We start from the raw sequence: 19743 nt of genomic DNA, 5'->3' as shown, positions 1-19743 counted from the left end.
TTGATATGCAAGTGGAATAATTCACGACCAGCAGATGTGTCTAGGAAGATACAAGCGAATGATTAGCATCCACAATTGACAAGCGTGCTGTTATTTGTGCGCAGGAAGCACCCTCCTCCCACGCCTACACTTAATTTAGAAACAGTACAAGTGTTCCCGTAAGATTCTCAAGCCTATGTCGGAAAGATCTGCCTTGCGCCGAGTTCACGTAAATCCCACTGCACATTCCTATTATTTGCGTGCAGTCAGCTGCTACTGGTGTTGCTAGTTGTGACTGCTGATAACAGATGCCGTAGCAATCAATTCATGGAGTGAGTTGTATGTTTTGCGATAGTCTGTCTCTGACAAGCAAGCACAGGTGACATAGGTGCGAACACAGGAAGCTTGCAGACCCTCGCTGCCTGCAGACACCGAGCAGCCACACTAGGAGGGCGGCCTAAGCCGTAGGCGAAATGTACTCATTCGCTTTGGCGCGACGTCGAACTATAAATAATGCTGTCACTAGCGTGAGCGTTGCGTGAGCGTCGTGGAAAGTCGGAAAAGTCGGCTGCGAGGGTGAGTGCCAAGTTTGGGGAGCGTTTCGTAGTATACGCAGTGCAATGGAGACGCGGAAACTTGTTGTGGCCCAGTGTTTTGCAGTTGGACGACAAGATTGGTACACAGTAGTAAAGAGCGAGGCACTGAGTTGGCATAAATAATGTAGTGCACAATGGTTCTCGAGATGTGTTTGTTACCTCAGGTGCTGTATAATTGTCTACAATGAGTGAAAACGGAGCAATTTGTGACGGCTCTTTCAATTTAAGACGTTAAAAACAGACGGAATTTGCATTTGTAATACCAGAGCATCGAAACTACTTGGAACTTTTGTGTATATGAACGGGTCCGCGCCTTTGTACTCTGCTCCCTTCACCGCTACAAACCAACCAACCATCGTGTCCGTGCGCATCTGAGTCGCAAAGAATGGGGAATAGCGCAGTTTGCTCGTGCATGGGGCGTAGCTCAGTTGGTAGAGCGTTCGCTTGGCATGTGAAAGGTCCAGGGTTCAAACCGCGGCGCCTCCATTTTTTGTGGTCAGTGCATGGTAAGTGTTGGTCGCGGCGAACCTAAAGGCACGCAAGATGTTGCAAAGCCAGCGTCACAGACTGATATGATGTATACTGACGTAAGGAGAGCAAGATGTAAGTGTGGGGACCGGCTGTTATCGAGGTGTCATCGAGTGCAGATCTGTCTTAGGTATCGCGGCTTAACCTCATTGAAGTCTAGAGGGTGGACAACACGTTGGTCTTACTCAGAGCGGTGTCCGAATTCTATTTTCGACGTTATACGTGCCACTTTCATTTTGGCAACTACGATTCGATACAGAATGCACGAAACCTGAAAGACACCCTAACGGATACATAGAGAGTAGTGTTTGTCTGCTGAATAATGGGAGTGCAAGGGTCTGTGTCGTCTATATAGCTGTATTTAGCACCATTAGTCTTCGGGGGGGCGGGGGTAGCTCAGGTGGTAGAGCGCTCGCTTAGTATGCGAGAGGTACTGGGATCAATACCCAGTGCCTCCGGAATTTTTAACACACCTACATGCGCACCTTGATATGCAAGTGGAATAATTCACGACCAGCAGATGTGTCTAGGAAGATACAAGCGAATGATTAGCATCCACAATTGACAAGCGTGCTGTTATTTGTGCGCAGGAAGCACCCTCCTCCCACGCCTACACTTAATTTAGAAACAGTACAAGTGTTCCCGTAAGATTCTCAAGCCTATGTCGGAAAGATCTGCCTTGCGCCGAGTTCACGTAAATCCCACTGCACATTCCTATTCTTTGCGTGCAGTCAGCTGCTACTGGTGTTGCTAGTTGTGACTGCTGATAACAGATGCCGTAGCAATCAATTCATGGAGTGAGTTGTATGTTTTGCGATAGTCTGTCTCTGACAAGCAAGCACAGGTGACATAGGTGCGAACACAGGAAGCTTGCAGACCCTCGCTGCCTGCAGACACCGAGCAGCCACACTAGGAGGGCGGCCTAAGCCGTAGGCGAAATGTACTCATTCGCTTTGGCGCGACGTCGAACTATAAATAATGCTGTCACTAGCGTGAGCGTTGCGTGAGCGTCGTGGAAAGTCGGAAAAGTCGGCTGCGAGGGTGAGTGCCAAGTTTGGGGAGCGTTTCGTAGTATGCGCAGTGCAATGGAGACGCGGAAACTTGTTGTGGCCCAGTGTTTTGCAGTTGGACGACAAGATTGGTACACAGTAGTAAAGAGCGAGGCACTGAGTTGGCATAAATAATGTAGTGCACAATGGTTCTCGAGATGTGTTTGTTACCTCAGGTGCTGTATAATTGTCTACAATGAGTGAAAACGGAGCAATTTGTGACGGCTCTTTCAATTTAAGACGTTAAAAACAGACGGAATTAGCATTTGTAATACCAGAGCATCGAAACTACTTGGAACATTTGTGTATATGAACGGGTCCGCGCCTTTGTACTCTGCTCCCTTCACCGCTACAAACCAACCAACCATCGTGTCCGTGCGCATCTGAGTCGCAAACAATGGGGAATAGCGCAGTTTGCTCGTGCATGGGGCGTAGCTCAGTTGGTAGAGCGTTCGCTTGGCATGTGAAAGGTCCAGGGTTCAAGCCGCGGCGCCTCCATTTTTTGTGGTCAGTGCATGGTAAGTGTTGGTCGCGGCGAACCTAAAGGCACGCAAGATGTTGCAAAGCCAGCGTCACAGACTGATATGATGTATACTGACGTAAGGAGAGCAAGATGTAAGTGTGGGGACCGGCTGTTATCGAGGTGTCATCGAGTGCAGATCTGTCTTAGGTATCGCGGCTTAACCTCATTGAAGTCTAGAGGGTGGACAACACGTTGGTCTTACTCAGAGCGGTGTCCGAATTCTATTTTCGACGTTATACGTGCCACTTTCATTTTGGCAACTACGATTCGATACAGAATGCACGAAACCTGAAAGACACCCTAACGGATACATAGAGAGTAGTGTTTGTCTGCTGAATAATGGGAGTGCAAGGGTCTGTGTCGTCTATATGGCTGTATGTAGCACCATTAGTCTTCGGGGGGGCGGGCGTAGCTCAGGTGGTAGAGCGCTCGCTTAGTATGCGAGAGGTACTGGGATCAATACCCAGTGCCTCCGGAATTTTTAACACACCTACATGCGCACCTTGATATGCAAGTGGAATAATTCACGACCAGCAGATGTGTCTAGGAAGATACAAGCGAATGATTAGCATCCACAATTGACAAGCGTGCTGTTATTTGTGCGCAGGAAGCACCCTCCTCCCACGCCTACACTTAATTTAGAAACAGTACAAGTGTTCCCGTAAGATTCTCAAGCCTATGTCGGAAAGATCTGCCTTGCGCCGAGTTCACGTAAATCCCACTGCACATTCCTATTCTTTGCGTGCAGTCAGCTGCTACTGGTGTTGCTAGTTGTGACTGCTGATAACAGATGCCGTAGCAATCAATTCATGGAGTGAGTTGTATGTTTTGCGATAGTCTGTCTCTGACAAGCAAGCACAGGTGACATAGGTGCGAACACAGGAAGCTTGCAGACCCTCGCTGCCTGCAGACACCGAGCAGCCACACTAGGAGGGCGGCCTAAGCCGTAGGCGAAATGTACTCATTCGCTTTGGCGCGACGTCGAACTATAAATAATGCTGTCACTAGCGTGAGCGTTGCGTGAGCGTCGTGGAAAGTCGGAAAAGTCGGCTGCGAGGGTGAGTGCCAAGTTTGGGGAGCGTTTCGTAGTATACGCAGTGCAATGGAGACGCGGAAACTTGTTGTGGCCCAGTGTTTTGCAGTTGGACGACAAGATTGGTACACAGTAGTAAAGAGCGAGGCACTGAGTTGGCATAAATAATGTAGTGCACAATGGTTCTCGAGATGTGTTTGTTACCTCAGGTGCTGTATAATTGTCTACAATGAGTGAAAACGGAGCAATTTGTGACGGCTCTTTCAATTTAAGACGTTAAAAACAGACGGAATTTGCATTTGTAATACCAGAGCATCGAAACTACTTGGAACTTTTGTGTATATGAACGGGTCCGCGCCTTTGTACTCTGCTCCCTTCACCGCTACAAACCAACCAACCATCGTGTCCGTGCGCATCTGAGTCGCAAAGAATGGGGAATAGCGCAGTTTGCTCGTGCATGGGGCGTAGCTCAGTTGGTAGAGCGTTCGCTTGGCATGTGAAAGGTCCAGGGTTCAAACCGCGGCGCCTCCATTTTTTGTGGTCAGTGCATGGTAAGTGTTGGTCGCGGCGAACCTAAAGGCACGCAAGATGTTGCAAAGCCAGCGTCACAGACTGATATGATGTATACTGACGTAAGGAGAGCAAGATGTAAGTGTGGGGACCGGCTGTTATCGAGGTGTCATCGAGTGCAGATCTGTCTTAGGTATCGCGGCTTAACCTCATTGAAGTCTAGAGGGTGGACAACACGTTGGTCTTACTCAGAGCGGTGTCCGAATTCTATTTTCGACGTTATACGTGCCACTTTCATTTTGGCAACTACGATTCGATACAGAATGCACGAAACCTGAAAGACACCCTAACGGATACATAGAGAGTAGTGTTTGTCTGCTGAATAATGGGAGTGCAAGGGTCTGTGTCGTCTATATAGCTGTATTTAGCACCATTAGTCTTCGGGGGGGCGGGGGTAGCTCAGGTGGTAGAGCGCTCGCTTAGTATGCGAGAGGTACTGGGATCAATACCCAGTGCCTCCGGAATTTTTAACACACCTACATGCGCACCTTGATATGCAAGTGGAATAATTCACGACCAGCAGATGTGTCTAGGAAGATACAAGCGAATGATTAGCATCCACAATTGACAAGCGTGCTGTTATTTGTGCGCAGGAAGCACCCTCCTCCCACGCCTACACTTAATTTAGAAACAGTACAAGTGTTCCCGTAAGATTCTCAAGCCTATGTCGGAAAGATCTGCCTTGCGCCGAGTTCACGTAAATCCCACTGCACATTCCTATTCTTTGCGTGCAGTCAGCTGCTACTGGTGTTGCTAGTTGTGACTGCTGATAACAGATGCCGTAGCAATCAATTCATGGAGTGAGTTGTATGTTTTGCGATAGTCTGTCTCTGACAAGCAAGCACAGGTGACATAGGTGCGAACACAGGAAGCTTGCAGACCCTCGCTGCCTGCAGACACCGAGCAGCCACACTAGGAGGGCGGCCTAAGCCGTAGGCGAAATGTACTCATTCGCTTTGGCGCGACGTCGAACTATAAATAATGCTGTCACTAGCGTGAGCGTTGCGTGAGCGTCGTGGAAAGTCGGAAAAGTCGGCTGCGAGGGTGAGTGCCAAGTTTGGGGAGCGTTTCGTAGTATGCGCAGTGCAATGGAGACGCGGAAACTTGTTGTGGCCCAGTGTTTTGCAGTTGGACGACAAGATTGGTACACAGTAGTAAAGAGCGAGGCACTGAGTTGGCATAAATAATGTAGTGCACAATGGTTCTCGAGATGTGTTTGTTACCTCAGGTGCTGTATAATTGTCTACAATGAGTGAAAACGGAGCAATTTGTGACGGCTCTTTCAATTTAAGACGTTAAAAACAGACGGAATTAGCATTTGTAATACCAGAGCATCGAAACTACTTGGAACATTTGTGTATATGAACGGGTCCGCGCCTTTGTACTCTGCTCCCTTCACCGCTACAAACCAACCAACCATCGTGTCCGTGCGCATCTGAGTCGCAAACAATGGGGAATAGCGCAGTTTGCTCGTGCATGGGGCGTAGCTCAGTTGGTAGAGCGTTCGCTTGGCATGTGAAAGGTCCAGGGTTCAAGCCGCGGCGCCTCCATTTTTTGTGGTCAGTGCATGGTAAGTGTTGGTCGCGGCGAACCTAAAGGCACGCAAGATGTTGCAAAGCCAGCGTCACAGACTGATATGATGTATACTGACGTAAGGAGAGCAAGATGTAAGTGTGGGGACCGGCTGTTATCGAGGTGTCATCGAGTGCAGATCTGTCTTAGGTATCGCGGCTTAACCTCATTGAAGTCTAGAGGGTGGACAACACGTTGGTCTTACTCAGAGCGGTGTCCGAATTCTATTTTCGACGTTATACGTGCCACTTTCATTTTGGCAACTACGATTCGATACAGAATGCACGAAACCTGAAAGACACCCTAACGGATACATAGAGAGTAGTGTTTGTCTGCTGAATAATGGGAGTGCAAGGGTCTGTGTCGTCTATATGGCTGTATGTAGCACCATTAGTCTTCGGGGGGGCGGGCGTAGCTCAGGTGGTAGAGCGCTCGCTTAGTATGCGAGAGGTACTGGGATCAATACCCAGTGCCTCCGGAATTTTTAACACACCTACATGCGCACCTTGATATGCAAGTGGAATAATTCACGACCAGCAGATGTGTCTAGGAAGATACAAGCGAATGATTAGCATCCACAATTGACAAGCGTGCTGTTATTTGTGCGCAGGAAGCACCCTCCTCCCACGCCTACACTTAATTTAGAAACAGTACAAGTGTTCCCGTAAGATTCTCAAGCCTATGTCGGAAAGATCTGCCTTGCGCCGAGTTCACGTAAATCCCACTGCACATTCCTATTCTTTGCGTGCAGTCAGCTGCTACTGGTGTTGCTAGTTGTGACTGCTGATAACAGATGCCGTAGCAATCAATTCATGGAGTGAGTTGTATGTTTTGCGATAGTCTGTCTCTGACAAGCAAGCACAGGTGACATAGGTGCGAACACAGGAAGCTTGCAGACCCTCGCTGCCTGCAGACACCGAGCAGCCACACTAGGAGGGCGGCCTAAGCCGTAGGCGAAATGTACTCATTCGCTTTGGCGCGACGTCGAACTATAAATAATGCTGTCACTAGCGTGAGCGTTGCGTGAGCGTCGTGGAAAGTCGGAAAAGTCGGCTGCGAGGGTGAGTGCCAAGTTTGGGGAGCGTTTCGTAGTATGCGCAGTGCAATGGAGACGCGGAAACTTGTTGTGGCCCAGTGTTTTGCAGTTGGACGACAAGATTGGTACACAGTAGTAAAGAGCGAGGCACTGAGTTGGCATAAATAATGTAGTGCACAATGGTTCTCGAGATGTGTTTGTTACCTCAGGTGCTGTATAATTGTCTACAATGAGTGAAAACGGAGCAATTTGTGACGGCTCTTTCAATTTAAGACGTTAAAAACAGACGGAATTAGCATTTGTAATACCAGAGCATAGAAACTACTTGGAACTTTTGTGTATATGAACGGGTCCGCGCCTTTGTACTCTGCTCCCTTCACCGCTACAAACCAACCAACCATCGTGTCCGTGCGCATCTGAGTCGCAAAGAATGGGGAATAGCGCAGTTTGCTCGTGCATGGGGCGTAGCTCAGTTGGTAGAGCGTTCGCTTGGCATGTGAAAGGTCCAGGGTTCAAGCCGCGGCGCCTCCATTTTTTGTGGTCAGTGCATGGTAAGTGTTGGTCGCGGCGAACCTAAAGGCACGCAAGATGTTGCAAAGCCAGCGTCACAGACTGATATGATGTATACTGACGTAAGGAGAGCAAGATGTAAGTGTGGGGACCGGCTGTTATCGAGGTGTCATCGAGTGCAGATCTGTCTTAGGTATCGCGGCTTAACCTCATTGAAGTCTAGAGGGTGGACAACACGTTGGTCTTACTCAGAGCGGTGTCCGAATTCTATTTTCGACGTTATACGTGCCACTTTCATTTTGGCAACTACGATTCGATACAGAATGCACGAAACCTGAAAGACACCCTAACGGATACATAGAGAGTAGTGTTTGTCTGCTGAATAATGGGAGTGCAAGGGTCTGTGTCGTCTATATAGCTGTATTTAGCACCATTAGTCTTCGGGGGGGCGGGGGTAGCTCAGGTGGTAGAGCGCTCGCTTAGTATGCGAGAGGTACTGGGATCAATACCCAGTGCCTCCGGAATTTTTAACACACCTACATGCGCACCTTGATATGCAAGTGGAATAATTCACGACCAGCAGATGTGTCTAGGAAGATACAAGCGAATGATTAGCATCCACAATTGACAAGCGTGCTGTTATTTGTGCGCAGGAAGCACCCTCCTCCCACGCCTACACTTAATTTAGAAACAGTACAAGTGTTCCCGTAAGATTCTCAAGCCTATGTCGGAAAGATCTGCCTTGCGCCGAGTTCACGTAAATCCCACTGCACATTCCTATTCTTTGCGTGCAGTCAGCTGCTACTGGTGTTGCTAGTTGTGACTGCTGATAACAGATGCCGTAGCAATCAATTCATGGAGTGAGTTGTATGTTTTGCGATAGTCTGTCTCTGACAAGCAAGCACAGGTGACATAGGTGCGAACACAGGAAGCTTGCAGACCCTCGCTGCCTGCAGACACCGAGCAGCCACACTAGGAGGGCGGCCTAAGCCGTAGGCGAAATGTACTCATTCGCTTTGGCGCGACGTCGAACTATAAATAATGCTGTCACTAGCGTGAGCGTTGCGTGAGCGTCGTGGAAAGTCGGAAAAGTCGGCTGCGAGGGTGAGTGCCAAGTTTGGGGAGCGTTTCGTAGTATGCGCAGTGCAATGGAGACGCGGAAACTTGTTGTGGCCCAGTGTTTTGCAGTTGGACGACAAGATTGGTACACAGTAGTAAAGAGCGAGGCACTGAGTTGGCATAAATAATGTAGTGCACAATGGTTCTCGAGATGTGTTTGTTACCTCAGGTGCTGTATAATTGTCTACAATGAGTGAAAACGGAGCAATTTGTGACGGCTCTTTCAATTTAAGACGTTAAAAACAGACGGAATTAGCATTTGTAATACCAGAGCATCGAAACTACTTGGAACTTTTGTGTATATGAACGGGTCCGCGCCTTTGTACTCTGCTCCCTTCACCGCTACAAACCAACCAACCATCGTGTCCGTGCGCATCTGAGTCGCAAACAATGGGGAATAGCGCAGTTTGCTCGTGCATGGGGCGTAGCTCAGTTGGTAGAGCGTTCGCTTGGCATGTGAAAGGTCCAGGGTTCAAGCCGCGGCGCCTCCATTTTTTGTGGTCAGTGCATGGTAAGTGTTGGTCGCGGCGAACCTAAAGGCACGCAAGATGTTGCAAAGCCAGCGTCACAGACTGATATGATGTATACTGACGTAAGGAGAGCAAGATGTAAGTGTGGGGACCGGCTGTTATCGAGGTGTCATCGAGTGCAGATCTGTCTTAGGTATCGCGGCTTAACCTCATTGAAGTCTAGAGGGTGGACAACACGTTGGTCTTACTCAGAGCGGTGTCCGAATTCTATTTTCGACGTTATACGTGCCACTTTCATTTTGGCAACTACGATTCGATACAGAATGCACGAAACCTGAAAGACACCCTAACGGATACATAGAGAGTAGTGTTTGTCTGCTGAATAATGGGAGTGCAAGGGTCTGTGTCGTCTATATGGCTGTATGTAGCACCATTAGTCTTCGGGGGGGCGGGCGTAGCTCAGGTGGTAGAGCGCTCGCTTAGTATGCGAGAGGTACTGGGATCAATACCCAGTGCCTCCGGAATTTTTAACACACCAAATGCGCACCTTGATATGCAAGTGGAATAATTCACGACCAGCAGATGTGTCTAGGAAGATACAAGCGAATGATTAGCATCCACAATTGACAAGCGTGCTGTTATTTGTGCGCAGGAAGCACCCTCCTCCCACGCCTACACTTAATTTAGAAACAGTACAAGTGTTCCCGTAAGATTCTCAAGCCTATGTCGGAAAGATCTGCCTTGCGCCGAGTTCACGTAAATCCCACTGCACATTCCTATTCTTTGCGTGCAGTCAGCTGCTACTGGTGTTGCTAGTTGTGACTGCTGATAACAGATGCCGTAGCAATCAATTCATGGAGTGAGTTGTATGTTTTGCGATAGTCCTGTCTCTGACAAGCAAGCACAGGTGACATAGGTGAACACGCGATCTAGTGTAGACCCTCGCTGCCTGCAGACACCGAGCAGCCACACTAGGAGGGCGGCCTAAGCCGTAGGCGAAATGTACTCATTCGCTTTGGCGCGACGTCGAACTATAAATAATGCTGTCACTAGCGTGAGCGTCGTGGAAAGTCAAAAAAGTCGGCTGCGAGGGTGAGTGCCAAGTTTGGGGAGCGTTTCGTAGTATGCGCAGTGCAATGGAGACGCGGAAACTTGTTGTGGCCCAGTGTTTTGCAGTTGGACGACAAGATTGGTACACAGTAGTAAAGAGCGAGGCACTGAGTTGGCATAAATAATGTAGTGCACAATGGTTCTCGAGATGTGTTTGTTACCTCAGGTGCTGTATAATTGTCTACAATGAGTGAAAACGGAGCAATTTGTGACGGCTCTTTCAATTTAAGACGTTAAAAACAGACGGAATTTGCATTTGTAATACCAGAGCATCGAAACTACTTGGAACTTTTGTGTATATGAACGGGTCCGCGCCTTTGTACTCTGCTCCCTTCACCGCTACAAACCAACCAACCATCGTGTCCGTGCGCATCTGAGTCGCAAACAATGGGGAATAGCGCAGTTTGCTCGTGCATGGGGCGTAGCTCAGTTGGTAGAGCGTTCGCTTGGCATGTGAAAGGTCCAGGGTTGAAGCCGCGGCGCCTCCATTTTTTGTGGTCAGTGCATGGTAAGTGTTGGTCGCGGCGAACCTAAAGGCACGCAAGATGTTGCAAAGCCAGCGTCACAGACTGATATGATGTATACTGACGTAAGGAGAGCAAGATGTAAGTGTGGGGACCGGCTGTTATCGAGGTGTCATCGAGTGCAGATCTGTCTTAGGTATCGCGGCTTAACCTCATTGAAGTCTAGAGGGTGGACAACACGTTGGTCTTACTCAGAGCGGTGTCCGAATTCTATTTTCGACGTTATACGTGCCACTTTCATTTTGGCAACTACGATTCGATACAGAATGCACGAAACCTGAAAGACACCCTAACGGATACATAGAGAGTAGTGTTTGTCTGCTGAATAATGGGAGTGCAAGGTGCAAGGGTCTGTGTCGTCTATATGGCTGTATGTAGCACCATTAGTCTTCGGGGGGGGGGGGGGGGGGGGGGAGCGGGCGTAGCTCAGATGGTAGAGCGCTCGCTTAGTATGCGAGAGGTACTGGGATCAATACCCAGTGCCTCCAGAATTTTTAACACACCTACATGCGCACCTTGATATGCAAGTGGAATAATTCACGACCAGCAGATGTGTCTAGGAAGATACAAGCGAATGATTAGCATCCACAATTGACAAGCGTGCTGTTATTTGTGCGCAGGAAGCACCCTCCTCCCACGCCTACACTTAATTTAGAAACAGTACAAGTGTTCCCGTAAGATTCTCAAGCCTATGTCGGAAAGATCTGCCTTGCGCCGAGTTCACGTAAATCCCACTGCACATTCCTATTCTTTGCGTGCAGTCAGCTGCTACTGGTGTTGCTAGTTGTGACTGCTGATAACAGATGCCGTAGCAATCAATTCATGGAGTGAGTTGTATGTTTTGCGATAGTCTGTCTCTGACAAGCAAGCACAGGTGACATAGGTGCGAACACAGGAAGCTTGCAGACCCTCGCTGCCTGCAGACACCGAGCAGCCACACTAGGAGGGCGGCCTAAGCCGTAGGCGAAATGTACTCATTCGCTTTGGCGCGACGTCGAACTATAAATAATGCTGTCACTAGCGTGAGCGTTGCGTGAGCGTCGTGGAAAGTCGGAAAAGTCGGCTGCGAGGGTGAGTGCCAAGTTTGGGGAGCGTTTCGTAGTATGCGCAGTGCAATGGAGACGCGGAAACTTGTTGTGGCCCAGTGTTTTGCAGTTGGACGACAAGATTGGTACACAGTAGTAAAGAGCGAGGCACTGAGTTGGCATAAATAATGTAGTGCACAATGGTTCTCGAGATGTGTTTGTTACCTCAGGTGCTGTATAATTGTCTACAATGAGTGAAAACGGAGCAATTTGTGACGGCTCTTTCAATTTAAGACGTTAAAAACAGACGGAATTAGCATTTGTAATACCAGAGCATCGAAACTACTTGGAACTTTTGTGTATATGAACGGGTCCGCGCCTTTGTACTCTGCTCCCTTCACCGCTACAAACCAACCAACCATCGTGTCCGTGCGCATCTGAGTCGCAAAGAATGGGGAATAGCGCAGTTTGCTCATGCATGGGGTGTAGCTCAGATGGTAGAGCGCACGCTTAGTATGCGAGAGGTACTGGGATCAATACCCAGTGCCTCCAGAATTTTTAACACACATACATGCGCACCTTGATATGCAAGTGGAATAATTCACGACCAGCAGATGTGTCTAGGAAGATACAAGCGAATGATTAGCATTCACAATTGACAAGCGTGCTGTTATTTGTGCGCAGGAAGCACCCTCCTCCCACGCCTACACTTAATTTAGAAACAGTACAAGTGTTCCCGTAAGATTCTCAAGCCTATGTCGGAAAGATCTGCCTTGCGCCGAGTTCACGTAAATCCCACTGCACATTCCTATTCTTTGCGTGCAGTCAGCTGCTACTGGTGTTGCTAGTTGTGACTGCTGATAACAGATGCCGTAGCAATCAATTCATGGAGTGAGTTGTATGTTTTGCGATAGTCTGTCTCTGACAAGCAAGCACAGGTGACATAGGTGCGAACACAGGAAGCTTGCAGACCCTCGCTGCCTGCAGACACCGAGCAGCCACACTAGGAGGGCGGCCTAAGCCGTAGGCGAAATGTACTCATTCGCTTTGGCGCGACGTCGAACTATAAATAATGCTGTCACTAGCGTGAGCGTCGTGGAAAGTCGGAAAAGTCGGCTGCGAGGGTGAGTGCCAAGTTTGGGGAGCGTTTCGTAGTATGCGCAGTGCAATGGAGACGCGGAAACTTGTTGTGGCCCAGTGTTTTGCAGTTGGACGACAAGATTGGTACACAGTAGTAAAGAGCGAGGCACTGAGTTGGCATAAATAATGTAGTGCACAATGGTTCTCGAGATGTGTTTGTTACCTCAGGTGCTGTATAATTGTCTACAATGAGTGAAAACGGAGCAATTTGTGACGGCTCTTTCAATTTAAGACGTTAAAAACAGACGGAATTAGCATTTGTAATACCAGAGCATCGAAACTACTTGGAACTTTTGTGTATATGAACGGGTCCGCGCCTTTGTACTCTGCTCCCTTCACCGCTACAAACCAACCAACCATCGTGTCCGTGCGCATCTGAGTCGCAAACAATGGGGAATAGCGCAGTTTGCTCGTGCATGGGGCGTAGCTCAGTTGGTAGAGCGTTCGCTTGGCATGTGAAAGGTCCAGGGTTCAAGCCGCGGCGCCTCCATTTTTTGTGGTCAGTGCATGGTAAGTGTTGGTCGCGGCGAACCTAAAGGCACGCAAGATGTTGCAAAGCCAGCGTCACAGACTGATATGATGTATACTGACGTAAGGAGAGCAAGATGTAAGTGTGGGGACCGGCTGTTATCGAGGTGTCATCGAGTGCAGATCTGTCTTAGGTATCGCGGCTTAACCTCATTGAAGTCTAGAGGGTGGACAACACGTTGGTCTTACTCAGAGCGGTGTCCGAATTCTATTTTCGACGTTATACGTGCCACTTTCATTTTGGCAACTACGATTCGATACAGAATGCACGAAACCTGAAAGACACCCTAACGGATACATAGAGAGTAGTGTTTGTCTGCTGAATAATGGGAGTGCAAGGGTCTGTGTCGTCTATATGGCTGTATGTAGCACCATTAGTCTTCGGGGGGGCGGGCGTAGCTCAGGTGGTAGAGCGCTCGCTTAGTATGCGAGAGGTACTGGGATCAATACCCAGTGCCTCCGGAATTTTTAACACACCTACATGCGCACCTTGATATGCAAGTGGAATAATTCACGACCAGCAGATGTGTCTAGGAAGATACAAGCGAATGATTAGCATCCACAATTGACAAGCGTGCTGTTATTTGTGCGCAGGAAGCACCCTCCTCCCACGCCTACACTTAATTTAGAAACAGTACAAGTGTTCCCGTAAGATTCTCAAGCCTATGTCGGAAAGATCTGCCTTGCGCCGAGTTCACGTAAATCCCACTGCACATTCCTATTCTTTGCGTGCAGTCAGCTGCTACTGGTGTTGCTAGTTGTGACTGCTGATAACAGATGCCGTAGCAATCAATTCATGGAGTGAGTTGTATGTTTTGCGATAGTCTGTCTCTGACAAGCAAGCACAGGTGACATAGGTGCGAACACAGGAAGCTTGCAGACCCTCGCTGCCTGCAGACACCGAGCAGCCACACTAGGAGGGCGGCCTAAGCCGTAGGCGAAATGTACTCATTCGCTTTGGCGCGACGTCGAACTATAAATAATGCTGTCACTAGCGTGAGCGTTGCGTGAGCGTCGTGGAAAGTCGGAAAAGTCGGCTGCGAGGGTGAGTGCCAAGTTTGGGGAGCGTTTCGTAGTATGCGCAGTGCAATGGAGACGCGGAAACTTGTTGTGGCCCAGTGTTTTGCAGTTGGACGACAAGATTGGTACACAGTAGTAAAGAGCGAGGCACTGAGTTGGCATAAATAATGTAGTGCACAATGGTTCTCGAGATGTGTTTGTTACCTCAGGTGCTGTATAATTGTCTACAATGAGTGAAAACGGAGCAATTTGTGACGGCTCTTTCAATTTAAGACGTTAAAAACAGACGGAATTTGCATTTGTAATACCAGAGCATCGAAACTACTTGGAACTTTTGTGTATATGAACGGGTACGCGCCTTTGTACTCTGCTCCCTTCACCGCTACAAACCAACCAACCATCGTGTCCGTGCGCATCTGAGTCGCAAAGAATGGGGAATAGCGCAGTTTGCCCGTGCATGGGGCGTAGCTCAGTTGGTAGAGCGTTCGCTTGGCATGTGAAAGGTCCAGGGTTCAAGCCGCGGCGCCTCAATTTTTTGTGGTCAGTGCATGGTAAGTGTTGGTCGCGGCGAACCTAAAGGCACGCAAGATGTTGCAAAGCCAGCGTCACAGACTGATATGATGTATACTGACGTAAGGAGAGCAAGATGTAAGTGTGGGGACCGGCTGTTATCGAGGTGTCATCGAGTGCAGATCTGTCTTAGGTACCGCGGCTTAACCTCATTGAAGTCTAGAGGGTGGACAACACGTTGGTCTTACTCAGAGCGGTGTCCGAATTCTATTTTCGACGTTATACGTGCCACTTTCATTTTGGCAACTACGATTCGATACAGAATGCACGAAACCTGAAAGACACCCTAACGGATACATAGAGAGTAGTGTTTGTCTGCTGAATAATGGGAGTGCAAGGTGCAAGGGTCTGTGTCGTCTATATGGCTGTATGTAGCACCATTAGTCTTCGGGGGGGGGGGGGGGGGGAGCGGGCGTAGCTCAGATGGTAGAGCGCTCGCTTAGTATGCGAGAGGTACTGGGATCAATACCCAGTGCCTCCAGAATTTTTAACACACCTACATGCGCACCTTGATATGCAAGTGGAATAATTCACGACCAGCAGATGTGTCTAGGAAGATACAAGCGAATGATTAGCATCCACAATTGACAAGCGTGCTGTTATTTGTGCGCAGGAAGCACCCTCCTCCCACGCCTACACTTAATTTACAAACAGTACAAGTGTTCCCGTAAGATTCTCAAGCCTATGTCGGAAAGATCTGCCTTGCGCCGAGTTCACGTAAATCCCACTGCACATTCCTATTCTTTGCGTGCAGTCAGCTGCTACTGGTGTTGCTAGTTGTGACTGCTGATAACAGATGCCGTAGCAATCAATTCATGGAGTGAGTTGTATGTTTTGCGATAGTCTGTCTCTGACAAGCAAGCACAGGTGACATAGGTGCGAACACAGGAAGCTTGCAGACCCTCGCTGCCTGCAGACACCGAGCAGCCACACTAGGAGGGCGGCCTAAGCCGTAGGCGAAATGTACTCATTCGCTTTGGCGCGACGTCGAACTATAAATAATGCTGTCACTAGCGTGAGCGTTGCGTGAGCGTCGTGGAAAGTCGGAAAAGTCGGCTGCGAGGGTGAGTGCCAAGTTTGGGGAGCGTTTCGTAGTATGCGCAGTGCAATGGAGACGCGGAAACTTGTTGTGGCCCAGTGTTTTGCAGTTGGACGACAAGATTGGTACACAGTAGTAAAGAGCGAGGCACTGAGTTGGCATAAATAATGTAGTGCACAATGGTTCTCGAGATGTGTTTGTTACCTCAGGTGCTGTATAATTGTCTACAATGAGTGAAAACGGAGCAATTTGTGACGGCTCTTTCAATTTAAGACGTTAAAAACAGACGGAATTAGCATTTGTAATACCAGAGCATCGAAACTACTTGGAACTTTTGTGTATATGAACGGGTCCGCGCCTTTGTACTCTGCTCCCTTCACCGCTACAAACCAACCAACCATCGTGTCCGTGCGCATCTGAGTCGCAAACAATGGGGAATAGCGCAGTTTGCTCGTGCATGGGGTGTAGCTCAGATGGTAGAGCGCACGCTTAGTATGCGAGAGGTACTGGGATCAATACCCAGTGCCTCCAGAATTTTTAACACACCTACATGCGCACCTTGATATGCAAGTGGAATAATTCACGACCAGCAGATGTGTCTAGGAAGATACAAGCGAATGATTAGCATTCACAATTGACAAGCGTGCTGTTATTTGTGCGCAGGAAGCACCCTCCTCCCACGCCTACACTTAATTTAGAAACAGTACAAGTGTTCCCGTAAGATTCTCAAGCCTATGTCGGAAAGATCTGCCTTGCGCCGAGTTCACGTAAATCCCACTGCACATTCCTATTCTTTGCGTGCAGTCAGCTGCTACTGGTGTTGCTAGTTGTGACTGCTGATAACAGATGCCGTAGCAATCAATTCATGGAGTGAGTTGTATGTTTTGCGATAGTCTGTCTCTGACAAGCAAGCACAGGTGACATAGGTGCGAACACAGGAAGCTTGCAGACCCTCGCTGCCTGCAGACACCGAGCAGCCACACTAGGAGGGCGGCCTAAGCCGTAGGCGAAATGTACTCATTCGCTTTGGCGCGACGTCGAACTATAAATAATGCTGTCACTAGCGTGAGCGTCGTGGAAAGTCGGAAAAGTCGGCTGCGAGGGTGAGTGCCAAGTTTGGGGAGCGTTTCGTAGTATGCGCAGTGCAATGGAGACGCGGAAACTTGTTGTGGCCCAGTGTTTTGCAGTTGGACGACAAGATTGGTACACAGTAGTAAAGAGCGAGGCACTGAGTTGGCATAAATAATGTAGTGCACAATGGTTCTCGAGATGTGTTTGTTACCTCAGGTGCTGTATAATTGTCTACAATGAGTGAAAACGGAGCAATTTGTGACGGCTCTTTCAATTTAAGACGTTAAAAACAGACGGAATTAGCATTTGTAATACCAGAGCATCGAAACTACTTGGAACTTTTGTGTATATGAACGGGTCCGCGCCTTTGTACTCTGCTCCCTTCACCGCTACAAACCAACCAACCATCGTGTCCGTGCGCATCTGAGTCGCAAACAATGGGGAATAGCGCAGTTTGCTCGTGCATGGGGCGTAGCTCAGTTGGTAGAGCGTTCGCTTGGCATGTGAAAGGTCCAGGGTTCAAGCCGCGGCGCCTCCATTTTTTGTGGTCAGTGCATGGTAAGTGTTGGTCGCGGCGAACCTAAAGGCACGCAAGATGTTGCAAAGCCAGCGTCACAGACTGATATGATGTATACTGACGTAAGGAGAGCAAGATGTAAGTGTGGGGACCGGCTGTTATCGAGGTGTCATCGAGTGCAGATCTGTCTTAGGTATCGCGGCTTAACCTCATTGAAGTCTAGAGGGTGGACAACACGTTGGTCTTACTCAGAGCGGTGTCCGAATTCTATTTTCGACGTTATACGTGCCACTTTCATTTTGGCAACTACGATTCGATACAGAATGCACGAAACCTGAAAGACACCCTAACGGATACATAGAGAGTAGTGTTTGTCTGCTGAATAATGGGAGTGCAAGGGTCTGTGTCGTCTATATGGCTGTATGTAGCACCATTAGTCTTCGGGGGGGCGGGCGTAGCTCAGGTGGTAGAGCGCTCGCTTAGTATGCGAGAGGTACTGGGATCAATACCCAGTGCCTCCGGAATTTTTAACACACCTACATGCGCACCTTGATATGCAAGTGGAATAATTCACGACCAGCAGATGTGTCTAGGAAGATACAAGCGAATGATTAGCATCCACAATTGACAAGCGTGCTGTTATTTGTGCGCAGGAAGCACCCTCCTCCCACGCCTACACTTAATTTAGAAACAGTACAAGTGTTCCCGTAAGATTCTCAAGCCTATGTCGGAAAGATCTGCCTTGCGCCGAGTTCACGTAAATCCCACTGCACATTCCTATTCTTTGCGTGCAGTCAGCTGCTACTGGTGTTGCTAGTTGTGACTGCTGATAACAGATGCCGTAGCAATCAATTCATGGAGTGAGTTGTATGTTTTGCGATAGTCTGTCTCTGACAAGCAAGCACAGGTGACATAGGTGCGAACACAGGAAGCTTGCAGACCCTCGCTGCCTGCAGACACCGAGCAGCCACACTAGGAGGGCGGCCTAAGCCGTAGGCGAAATGTACTCATTCGCTTTGGCGCGACGTCGAACTATAAATAATGCTGTCACTAGCGTGAGCGTTGCGTGAGCGTCGTGGAAAGTCGGAAAAGTCGGCTGCGAGGGTGAGTGCCAAGTTTGGGGAGCGTTTCGTAGTATGCGCAGTGCAATGGAGACGCGGAAACTTGTTGTGGCCCAGTGTTTTGCAGTTGGACGACAAGATTGGTACACAGTAGTAAAGAGCGAGGCACTGAGTTGGCATAAATAATGTAGTGCACAATGGTTCTCGAGATGTGTTTGTTACCTCAGGTGCTGTATAATTGTCTACAATGAGTGAAAACGGAGCAATTTGTGACGGCTCTTTCAATTTAAGACGTTAAAAACAGACGGAATTTGCATTTGTAATACCAGAGCATCGAAACTACTTGGAACTTTTGTGTATATGAACGGGTACGCGCCTTTGTACTCTGCTCCCTTCACCGCTACAAACCAACCAACCATCGTGTCCGTGCGCATCTGAGTCGCAAAGAATGGGGAATAGCGCAGTTTGCCCGTGCATGGGGCGTAGCTCAGTTGGTAGAGCGTTCGCTTGGCATGTGAAAGGTCCAGGGTTCAAGCCGCGGCGCCTCAATTTTTTGTGGTCAGTGCATGGTAAGTGTTGGTCGCGGCGAACCTAAAGGCACGCAAGATGTTGCAAAGCCAGCGTCACAGACTGATATGATGTATACTGACGTAAGGAGAGCAAGATGTAAGTGTGGGGACCGGCTGTTATCGAGGTGTCATCGAGTGCAGATCTGTCTTAGGTACCGCGGCTTAACCTCATTGAAGTCTAGAGGGTGGACAACACGTTGGTCTTACTCAGAGCGGTGTCCGAATTCTATTTTCGACGTTATACGTGCCACTTTCATTTTGGCAACTACGATTCGATACAGAATGCACGAAACCTGAAAGACACCCTAACGGATACATAGAGAGTAGTGTTTGTCTGCTGAATAATGGGAGTGCAAGGTGCAAGGGTCTGTGTCGTCTATATGGCTGTATGTAGCACCATTAGTCTTCGGGGGGGGGGGGGGGGGGGGGAGCGGGCGTAGCTCAGATGGTAGAGCGCTCGCTTAGTATGCGAGAGGTACTGGGATCAATACCCAGTGCCTCCAGAATTTTTAACACACCTACATGCGCACCTTGATATGCAAGTGGAATAATTCACGACCAGCAGATGTGTCTAGGAAGATACA

General features: G+C 48.8%; 2 non-coding genes across 2 annotated transcripts; both read left to right on the top strand.

Moving 5' to 3' along the window:
* Nucleotides 1-14790: 14790 nt before the first annotated feature.
* On the top strand, nt 14791-14863 carry Trnaa-ggc (transfer RNA alanine (anticodon GGC)). Its single transcript has one exon. It is a non-coding gene; the product is annotated as a tRNA-Ala (tRNA).
* A 4203-nt stretch (nt 14864-19066) lies between these two features.
* Nucleotides 19067-19139, top strand: Trnaa-ggc (transfer RNA alanine (anticodon GGC)). The gene has a single exon. It is a non-coding gene; the product is annotated as a tRNA-Ala (tRNA).
* The last annotated feature ends 604 nt before the right edge of the window (nt 19140-19743 follow it).

Source organism: Schistocerca gregaria, unplaced genomic scaffold (assembly GCF_023897955.1).
Source record: "Schistocerca gregaria isolate iqSchGreg1 unplaced genomic scaffold, iqSchGreg1.2 ptg000174l, whole genome shotgun sequence".
Taxonomy (NCBI): domain Eukaryota; kingdom Metazoa; phylum Arthropoda; class Insecta; order Orthoptera; family Acrididae; genus Schistocerca; species Schistocerca gregaria.
The sequence above is the reverse complement of the archived record's forward strand: the minus strand, read 5'-3'. Positions and strand labels throughout refer to the sequence as shown.